General features: G+C 46.6%; 3 non-coding genes across 3 annotated transcripts; 1 reads left to right on the top strand and 2 right to left on the bottom strand.

Annotated features, from left to right (window-relative positions):
- Window positions 1–364: 364 nt before the first annotated feature.
- Trnac-gca lies at window positions 365–436 on the top strand. The gene has a single exon. It is a non-coding gene; the product is annotated as a tRNA-Cys (tRNA).
- Window positions 437–2839: 2403 nt separating this feature from the next.
- Trnac-gca lies at window positions 2840–2911 on the bottom strand. The gene has a single exon. It is a non-coding gene; the product is annotated as a tRNA-Cys (tRNA).
- A 2341-nt stretch (window positions 2912–5252) lies between these two features.
- Trnac-gca lies at window positions 5253–5324 on the bottom strand. Its single transcript has one exon. It is a non-coding gene; the product is annotated as a tRNA-Cys (tRNA).
- Window positions 5325–10138: the final 4814 nt, after the last annotated feature.

The raw sequence follows: 10138 nt of genomic DNA, 5'->3' as shown, positions 1-10138 counted from the left end.
GTCCTCCTGAAAGGGACCAGTGGTCTGATGTAAAGCCTGCAGTCTTTCTGGCCAAATACCTGCTCTGGTGTTGAGCGGGTCTGTGGGGACTCAGTGAAGGCCACAGGATGAGAAAAGAAGACCATGGAGGGGCAGATAGATTAAAAAATCTGAAATTCCATTTAATGGTTCTGTGTGGGGATCCCAGACAGCACTAAGGAAGAGAAACACCAGATCAGAGAAAGGAGGCTTTGGGAGAATCTCCTCAAAGGTCAGAGAAGGGGAAACTTGCAGCCATAATAAAGAAGTCTACCAGAGACTTGATAGTCTTAGAATGAAGGAGGGCTACCTGGTTATTAGTGCTAATCCCAAGGTATATCAGGAAGGGGGTATAGCTCAGGGGTAGAGCATTTGACTGCAGATCAAGAGGTCCCTGGTTCAAATCCAGGTGCCCCCTAATAATTGTGTCCTTTTAGCCCTAGTTAGCTATGCCCTGTCTCAACATTCTAATTCTGAGAGACAAGCGGTAGGCAAGTACAGCCCACTGATGAACAGATCCTGAAGGGCCTTGTGCTATGTTTGTCCCTGTGTTCTCCCGTCTTGTGACCTGAGCCAGGCCTTGATGGTCTATGTGACTATCCAGCAAGTGGAACCTCTTACAGAATGGCCAGCATCTCTCTTCCATCCAGCAGTGCCAAGACCTGTCTATCATGAATAACCACATCCTGCGAGACTTTCCAACATCAGGGCCTCTGCTATAGGAGTTTGAATGTGACTTTGGATTTTTTGCAACAGAGAGGCTGTGATAACCTCCAGGTACACCTTGGGGGTAAGATGCATATTAAACCTGTGGCTGGAGGGGCCTAGGCATGCACTCAGCAGCAGAGGGTAGTCTTCTTAGTTGAGAAACCCCTGGGAACTGCATTTGGATCCTAAGGCAACCCAATCCCTGTTCTTCTTCCAAGTGTGCCTATCTGCTAAAATGAGGCCTCCTGAGATTGGTTACCAGGCTTGGCATCAGGCTCCTCACAAGTTCAGCCCAGGAAGACCAGTGCCAAGAATGTGGCTTTAGGATAAAGAAAAGAAAAAGCCAGAAGATAGATTAAGAACAGCATTCCAGCCACTGGTCTAAAAGGTGACAGTGGAGTGAGTAGAGTCCAGGACGGGAGTAGCAGGAAGTCATGTCATGCCAGCAGGAGATGACTCCAAAGCTAGAGTACGCCCCCTGCTGGACACAGGAAGAGCATGTGCTATGCAGGACATAGGAGGCCTCCCCTGTTCAGTGAAAGGGTCAGCAGACAACTGGTGACTGGATGAGGAATGGTTTGCATGTAGAGGGTAGGCCACAATAAGGGGCTTAACCATCGATAAGCAGAACTAAGGATTGCCGGAAGAAGTCCATGGTGGTTAAATAGCACCAATGACAGGACTTGCGTGAAGTGAGCTCCAGCTTGATGGAGGAGCATTTAACTACAGGTCAGGAGGTTCATGATATAGGGCCAGGCCCGGGTGTGTGTGTGTGTGTGTGTGTGTGTGTGTGTGCGTGTGCATGCGCATGCACCTGCCTGCCTGCCTGCCTGTCTGTCTTCTCTAGGGCTAAGTACTAAGCAAGCTCGGAGTCTTTGGAGCCATTTCATGAGAAGACCTAGCTCGTCAAGCTTCAGAGACTGAACAGCAGGTGTAGCCAGCAGGTCGTACTGAGGCTCCGGGCTGGGCTGGTGGAAAGAGCCCAAACTGGAATTCATTCCCAAGCCTGTTTTTAATAGGGTGAGTATGTTTCAACACGTCTCATAATCACGACCTTTTGTGAAGTCTACACCACGGGGCATCAAACAAACTTGGAGGCTTCCAGTTCCCACTGGGATCATGGGAAGATCTTGTTAAAAACAAAACAACAACAACAAAAAACCACCACTACCACCACCAAAGAACTCCCTGCCTTACTCAGAGGCAGGAGCTGTGAGATGGGGCCTGTAAATCTTCATTCTCATGCAGGCATGCCCTCCGTGATCAGCATCTCCCTAATTTGGAACTATGATGGATGGCCCAGTAGGACAGCCACATCTCACATTCATCTGCAAGTCTTCCAAGGGAACATCTGTAGTGTTCCCGTCATGTCTGCGTCTGTGGACTACTGCATATAGAGAACGCAAGGCACCGGCAGAGTCCTTAGGTTGTCATTAGTGAGATGAGCTTTTAAGGACAGATCAAAACTTTAACTCCGGTCTTCTCGTTTCTAGTTATTGATCTGGGGGTACGACCCTGGTTTTTTTTCTTGCCTATGATCCTTAACCTGCTAGTGTGTAGGGCAGAGGGAAAGAGACCAAGAAGTTCAGGTCAATGCTGTAAGAACCCCCAGGTAACTTCCATCCTTGCCTCACCCTGGGCTTTTGTCCTAGAGAGCCTCCTGGAATCCTGTCCTTCCCCTCCTCCCAGATCTGGGTAGGGGAAGGCACAAGTGATGTGGCTAGTAACCTGCAGCAGCCCAGGGAAGGAGCTCCAGACTTGGGACACAGACCCAAGGTCCAGGGCCTCTGACCTACAGCCTGGCATGGTGGAATCAGAAACCTGGGAGCCACTCCATTGTAAGGGACATGACGTTCCAGCCCAGAAGGCAGGATAAAGACGACCAGCTTCATCTGTGGAGCACTGGAATCTCTCAGGGAACTTTTCAACAGCCCCAGAGTAAAACCTGAGGGCTAGCAGAAGCAAGGACCCATGTCTTACTACCTCAACAGGTACATTAAGTCACCCGAGTGATGTCAGGCCTGTGCCTCTACTGTGGATTAGAGTTTGATGTGTTAAGCGTTCTTTTCCAGGGCTCCTGATCTACAAGGAAAATGATTCAGTGACAAAAAGTAGGGGGCACCTGGATTTGAACCAGGGACCTCTTGATCTGCAGTCAAATGCTCTACCCCTGAGCTATACCCCCATTTGTGTGTAGCTTCTTGTTAGTATCTCTTTAACCACAGCACTGCACCCAGCCTGCCTATGGGTTTATATTCCACTGTGGCCTCCCTGTTTTCTAGAAACTAGGAGTCACTCTTCACTACAGCCTACTTTCCCCTTTTCTTCAACTTTAACCTGTCCCACTCAATGTCCTATCCTTCAGAGTGTGGTGAGGGCACCAGCTTTGTACCTGGAAAAGATACCTCACTGTAAGAGTCTTTAAAGTCACACACTGGTCAGGACAAGAACAGTTCATCCTGGTCTTCAGACTAAGCTGGCACTGAGTGCAGAAGAGCCTTCTCCACACTCCAGGGCTTTGGTAAGGTGTTCCTATTCCACTTGGTCATTCATTCACTCAGCAAACAAGGAGCTTGTCACACGTCAGTCCCTGCCTGTGTTGTGAACACAGGGAAGAGGAAGACATTTCCTTCTCTCGGGACAGAGTTCCCAGGTAAATTACTGAAGAAGGCAGTCTTTAGATTGATGAGGATATTCAGGTGGAAGACTTGCCCCATGATTGGCTAACAGAAAGATTATGTAGAGCTATTGATTTGATTAATATTTAAGTTGTCCCAATGCTCTCATAGATCCACATTGCTGTCCCTCAAGTTCAATTCTTTCTTAGCCACTAACCTATTTTCAGCAAGAAAACCAGGGAAACTATAGATGCCACTGATGGAAGCCAGGTAGCTGAAGATTAGCCTTTGCTCTTCCTTTTGGCTGCTTCTCATCTGCAGTAACTGGAGGCCAGCGAGTCTAACATTTCAGCCAGAAAGAGCTCTGTGTTTTAGCCCTCATGAGGACCAGGGTATGCAATGTGACATTTGACATATCTGTGTTAAATCTGTAGGCACTGGTGGTGCTCTCTGGAAACTGTATAGTGGTCTAAGGGAACTGAGGGCTAGTGTCACTCAGCTTGTTCTGGAAGATCTAGGAGTCTTCATTCCATCCCTAGGGCCTGCTGGATTGTGGTGGTTTGGATGTGAATGGCCCCCGTAGGTTTATGTGTTTGAATGCTTGGCCTCCAGTTAGTAGGATTTGGGAAGGATTTGGAGGCAGGGCCTTATTGGAGTAAATGTGTCCTTGTTGGGGAGGTATGTCACCGAGAGTGGGCTTTGGTTTTAAAAGCTCATACCCGGCACAGCCACCCCCATCACCACACTCTGCTCTCAACCCTCAGATCTGATGTGAGCTTCTAAACTACTGCTCCAGTGTCCTGCCTGCTGCTATGCTCTCCCATGGACGTACAGAGGAACATGGACTCACCCTCTCTGAAACTGTAAGCAAGCCCCTAATTAAATGCTTTCTTTTATAAGTTGCTAGGTCATGGCATCTCTTCACAGCAATAGAACAGAAACTAACATCTTTGTGTCCAATGAGGCCAGGTGACCAGCCTCACTTTATGTACTTCCCTGAGAATCTTTCCTGTTACCAAACTTGATGCTAGCAGCAGTACTTTGTTTAAATAAAAGCCTATCTGTAGATAAGTAACATGGAAGGCCATCATTGGAAGGATGACAAAGATCTCAAGATGATACAGGAAAAGAAACAGGACCTAAGGAAACATGGGACCAGGACTTCAGCCAGCCTTATTGCCCATCAGAACAATACAATGAACATTAGCTTCAGCATCTAGCTGGGTGCCTGGGTCAGCCAACTCCAGGCTGTTTCCAAATCCCTCCACTTCTCTGTGCAACTTCTCAACATTCACAACCTTATTTTGAGGTACATCACTGATAAGCTTCAGCACCATCTGTTGAATAATTCATGCTGCCAGTTGGTGAGGCTGTAAAACACCAGATGGTGTTGTGAAGGCATTTTTTTGTTGGTACCCAAATTTCAGTCGGAAGACTTTAAGCAAAGTCCATTAGCCCCTGTAAAGCAGGTGGGCCTCCTGTATCAGGTAAAGAAAGGTCTGGGAAGAAAGAGTGATGTCCCCAAAGGATTTGACCTCACACACTCCTCAGATTCTGGCTACCATGTTGCCTCTTCCAAGTGTTTATCCTGTAATCTGCCCTGCAGAAATCAGACTTTTCTACCCTACAACTGTGCAACTATTTCTTAGAATTTCTCTGTGTGAGCATACAACACCCACAATTTACACACACCATCTGTCAATTCTATTTTCTCTGTGCAGCTATGACCAATGTGCCCAGTTCAAATATCTGTCACTGCTGTCTTTCTTAACCAGAGGCAAGATTCTGCCTCCACCATAACCGAACCAATGAAAACTAGCCTCAGGCCTACAAGAATGGCTAGATTTGAAAAGACTGGGACTCTCCTGAAGGGCATACAACCTACTCGGTGTTCATGGGGAGAAAAGTAGGGGGCACCTGGATTTGAACCAGGGACCTCTTGATCTGCAGTCAAATGCTCTACCCCTGAGCTATACCCCCACCTCCTTATATACGTCTAATAAACATTCTAAACCTTAAGCCACTCCCCTGACTCACCATCTGGCATGCATACTTGCCAGTCTTCTGCCATCATCTCCTTCCTCCTAGGATGCCCAGCCCTGGGCTGCCTTTGTCCAGCTCACTGCCACTTCCTCCTGGTAATCATCATCCTGCCCTAGTTCCCAGTTGAGACAGGGGCATTAAGTCCTGGAGGTCCGTGCTAGAGTATCTTTCAGACTCACTTAGAAGACTAAGATGCAGAAGTCTGGATACTCAACTGAAATCTAGAGATAAATGGAAGCAGGGCTAGAGAAAATCATATCTTAGCTCTTACTTAAGAACTAAACTAGACACTCTGGGAAGGGACCAGAGGATGACCTGTATCTTAGACAAGCTCAGTGGATGCCTCTGACTCACTGACAGTTTGCAACTAGTGATTTAATCTGCTTCCTTTCATTGTGTACATGTAGGAAAAATGGCAATTGTTAAAATCATGCCCAAACAAAACACCTAGTTAGTGACCAGACCATATGCAGAATCTATATCTATGGTAAAGGGCCTCTGCACCAAACAGCCCAGGGCAGAGGATGCATGGCTTCCTTCCCCTCTCATTCTTCCCCTCTCATTTCCTATTTTCAGAAAGTTTCAGATGCTCTCATCTGACTCTCACACTCCACCTGCCTTCACTGTTGGGATTCCGATCACTATGCTGTGTTTTGTACACACAAGGACCCACATGCATTGTGAGGCCTCCTCACGTTTAGTCAGGTAGTCACGATGGACTGACCTCCTTCTGATAGGCCTCTACTTAGCCTTGAACTTACACTGTCCTTCCCATAGACCCAGCCCAGCTCTTGTGTTTTGGGGTATGCACTAGAAAAGACCACTTGGACATGGGTTTAAGGCAATAGTAAGTCTTTGTTAGCCAGTCAGTGACGACACTGGATGTTCAGGATCTCAGTGTAGCCCAAGCCTGTCTCAGGATGAACTTTTAAGCACAAAAAACATGCCCTGGGTTGACATACTTCAGTTAACAAGAACAGTTGGGCAGAAGTAGAACTACAGAACCCAACAAACAAGGTTAGTACATTTAGAGTCTTAGTTAGGGTTTTACTGCTGTGAACAGACACCATGACCAAGACAACTCTTATAAGGAAAAACATTTCATTGGGGCTGACTTACAGGTTCAGAGGTTCAGTCCATTATCATCAAGGCAGGAACATGGCAGTGTCCAGGCAGGCATGATGTGGGAGGAGCTGAGAGTTCTACATCTTCATCCATAGGAAGCCAGGAGCAGGCTGTCTCCTATGTGGCTTGGAAGAGGGTCTCAAAGCCCACTCCCACAGTGACATACTTCCTCCAACAAGGCCACACCTACTCCAATAAGGCCATGCCTCCTAATAATGCCACCCCCTGGGTCAAGCATATTGAAACCACCACAGATACTTTCCCATAACTGTGGACTTTGATGGATTAGACCTTTGTTTTTGTTTTGGCAGGAGGTGCTGTCTGCATGCTGAGTTTTATAGCCTGAGGGTACTTCCATCATAGAAGGTCTGGTAGACTCTGACACTTGTAGAAATCATTCCTGGCCAGCATCCTGGCCTCCTCCTCAGGACCTTGTGGAGACTCAGTTTGGAGAACTGTTCAGAGCTAAAGCCTTGCTTCTTTGTCCTTCCTGGAGTCTTGTCTACTTTAAAGGTTCTCCTGTTCTCTACCTTACTCTGGCTTCACAAATCCTTAGTGATTTGTTGTCTATGTCTATTCTTGACTCCCTAATGTACTGTACATCTTCTCATTCTTACACTATAAAAATCGATCAACCAATTCCAACTGATTAGACATATTTGGTGGTTTGAATGAGATTGGGCCCTACAGGCTCATATCTTTGCATGCTTAGCCCACAGCTGATGAACTATTTGGAAGGACTAGGAGGTGTGATCTTGTTGGAGGAGGTGTGGCACTGGAGGTGGACTTACAGGTTTTGAAAATCCACACCAGGACCAGTCTCTGTGTCGTCTGTGTCTGTGTCTGTGTCTCTGTGTCTCTGTGTCTCTGTGTCTCTCTGTCTCTCTGTCTCTCTCTGTCTCTCTCTCTGTCTCTCTCTCTCTCTCTGTCTCTCTCTCTCTCTCTCTTTCTCTCTCTCTGGCAATCAGGATACAGCTCTCAGCTACTTCTCTAGGACCATGCCTGCCTGTGAGCTGCTATGTTCCCTGCCATTATGACAATGAACTAACCAACCCTCTGAAACTGTAAGCCAGCCAATTAAATACTTGCTTTAATAAGAGTTGCCTTGGGTGTGGTGTCTCTTCACAGCAACAGAACAGTGACTGACAGAACATGCTATTTCCAACAATGAGTTTGTTATCTCATGCCCCCAGTGGTCCCTACTATGTCTGAAAATTTCACTTATACTCTGCATACGTATTCTGAATTTTTTGCATCAACTAAAATCCCCTCTTCCCCCTAGTCAGTCTCCAATGCAGCCAATTTGGGTGTCAGGTGTGGGAAGCATGGCTGAGGTAACCAGCACTTCCACAATAGTCACCCCAAGTTCAGCTGCATCAACAGCTCACATTTATTCTCATGCTTACAGCTCGGCACTGGGGGTACCCATAAGCTGGTGTAGGCTGGTATTAGAAATCTCTGCCTCAAGACTCCAGTCTTCCTCTGTCTCGTTTCACTCTGTGATCTGGTCTTAGGTCTGCTTCTTGTATGTTCATTCTAGGATCCCTTTGGACAAAAAGTAGTAGCTTGAGGTAGTGAATTGAATGAGAAATATCACCCACAGTCCTGGGCATTTGAATACTTGGTCTCCACTTGGTGGCGCTGTTTGGGGAGAGTGAGGTAATGCAGCGTGGAGGATCCTTCAATAGTCTCATGACATCTGACTGCCCTGTGCTTGTGGTTGATGATGTGAACTCTCAGCTTCCTGTTTCAGCTGCCATGCCAGTCTGGGATCTTGAAAGCAGACCCAAGACCACATCACAAAATTAAACTGCCATGTTTCCCCACCATGATACCTCTAAAACCATAAACCAAATAAACTCTTTCCCATAAGTTGTTTTTGGTCGTGATATTTTATCACAGAAAGAAAAATAACTGATACACTTGGTGAACAAGAGAGATTGTACAGAACTTTTGATTCAGTTAAGACCTAAGAGCCCCAGTGCGCCCATCAATCCACTCCTGAATTTGTATTCCTTCTTAGCCATTCACCTGTTTTAAACAAGGAAATCATGGAAGCCAAAGATTCTCCTGGTGTGGAGGCCCAATGATCCTGGCACCAGCTTTTTCTCTCCTTTTCAGATGTTTCACTAAGTCAGGCACCTTGGGCTAATGGAAATACAGGGGCAGTCCTTAGCAGGAATGTGAGGGAATCAAGGCACAGCAGAGAAGCATGAGAACCCCTCCAGGTTCATGAAATGCCAGGCCTCTGAGAGAAGCCACAGGCCAGGAACTCAATCAGCAAAATTGAGAAGCTACTGGAACATCGCAATGAATACTGGCCTCAGCTTCTAGTACTCTGGTGTTGCTGGACCTCTGTCACTTCCAGGATGATTCTTACCTCTCTGTGTGATTTACCCAGTATTCACAGGCCTACTCAAGAGCATGACATTGGCCAAGATTAAGATGATACCTTTTTCTGGATGATATTGGCACATACCTTTAATCCAAGCACTTGGGAGGCAGAGGTAAGCAGAGCTTTGAGGCCAGCCTGGTCTATGTAGGGAGTTCTGCCGGGCAGTGGTGGTGCACGCCTTTAATCCCAGCACTTGGGAGGCAGAGGCAGGCAAATTTCTGAGTTCAAGGCTAGCCTAGTCTACAGAGTGAGTTCCAGGACAGCCAGGGCTATACAGAGAAACCCTGTCTCAAAAAAAAAAAAAAAAAAAAGAAAAAAAGAAAAAAAAAAAGAGAATTCTAGGACAGCCAGGGCTACACAGAGAAACCATGTCTCAACAAACAAACAAACAAATGAAAAAAGATGATAGCTTCGTGATAGAAGTTTGTGAGACCATGGTGAAGCCATGGTGCAAAATATCTTAGCTAAATTCATGTTAGCACATTTTGGTTGTGAGCCATATTCAATCAGTAGACTTTGAGTATAGCCACGTACCCTCCATAATGCGAATAAGCCTCCCACACCATTTCTAAACCTAGGAGCAAAGACTCATGTCTCTGGGGTAAAAGGGTTTTGGCTTATAGTTATCTGTAACTCCATCTGCTGAGTTGCCTCTCCCTGTGTCATCCTGCAGACATCAAAACTAAGAAGTCTGATAAAGGGCTGAAGAAATTGCTCAGTGGTTAAGAGCACTGGTTGCTCTTGCAGAGGATACAGATTTGGTTCCAGGCATCCACACAGCAGCTGACTGTCCTGGAACTCAGTTTCAGGGGATCCAGTGCCCACTTCTACTCTCTGTGGTCACTGCACAAATACGGTGTACAGATAAGTATGTAGGCAAAACATACACAGGGAAGACAAAAATAAATGAATCTTTAAAGAAAATCAGAAATGGCCACTCCTTAAAGTCTCTATAGACACACAGGCAGACTCACAAGTCACACTTACATCCGCACATCTGCCACTGTTCCTTTCCTTATTCAGATGCAGGACTCTGTCTCCACCAGGACTGAGCCAACACAGAACTGTCCCCTGGCCTTATGGACAGAACTCGGACTATAGGTAGAAGAGGATGACTTTCTAGTAAAAGCCTAACCTTCTACTCCTCTGTCTTAGAGGATGAGTCACTAGGAAAATCAGCATTGTGACCATTGAGGGGAAAGGCCGGGCACCTGGATTTGAATCAGGGTCC

This window comes from Grammomys surdaster, unplaced genomic scaffold (genome assembly GCF_004785775.1).
Source record: "Grammomys surdaster isolate TR1022 unplaced genomic scaffold, NIH_TR_1.0 124726, whole genome shotgun sequence".
NCBI classification, from domain to species: domain Eukaryota; kingdom Metazoa; phylum Chordata; class Mammalia; order Rodentia; family Muridae; genus Grammomys; species Grammomys surdaster.
The sequence above is the reverse complement of the archived record's forward strand: the minus strand, read 5'-3'. Positions and strand labels throughout refer to the sequence as shown.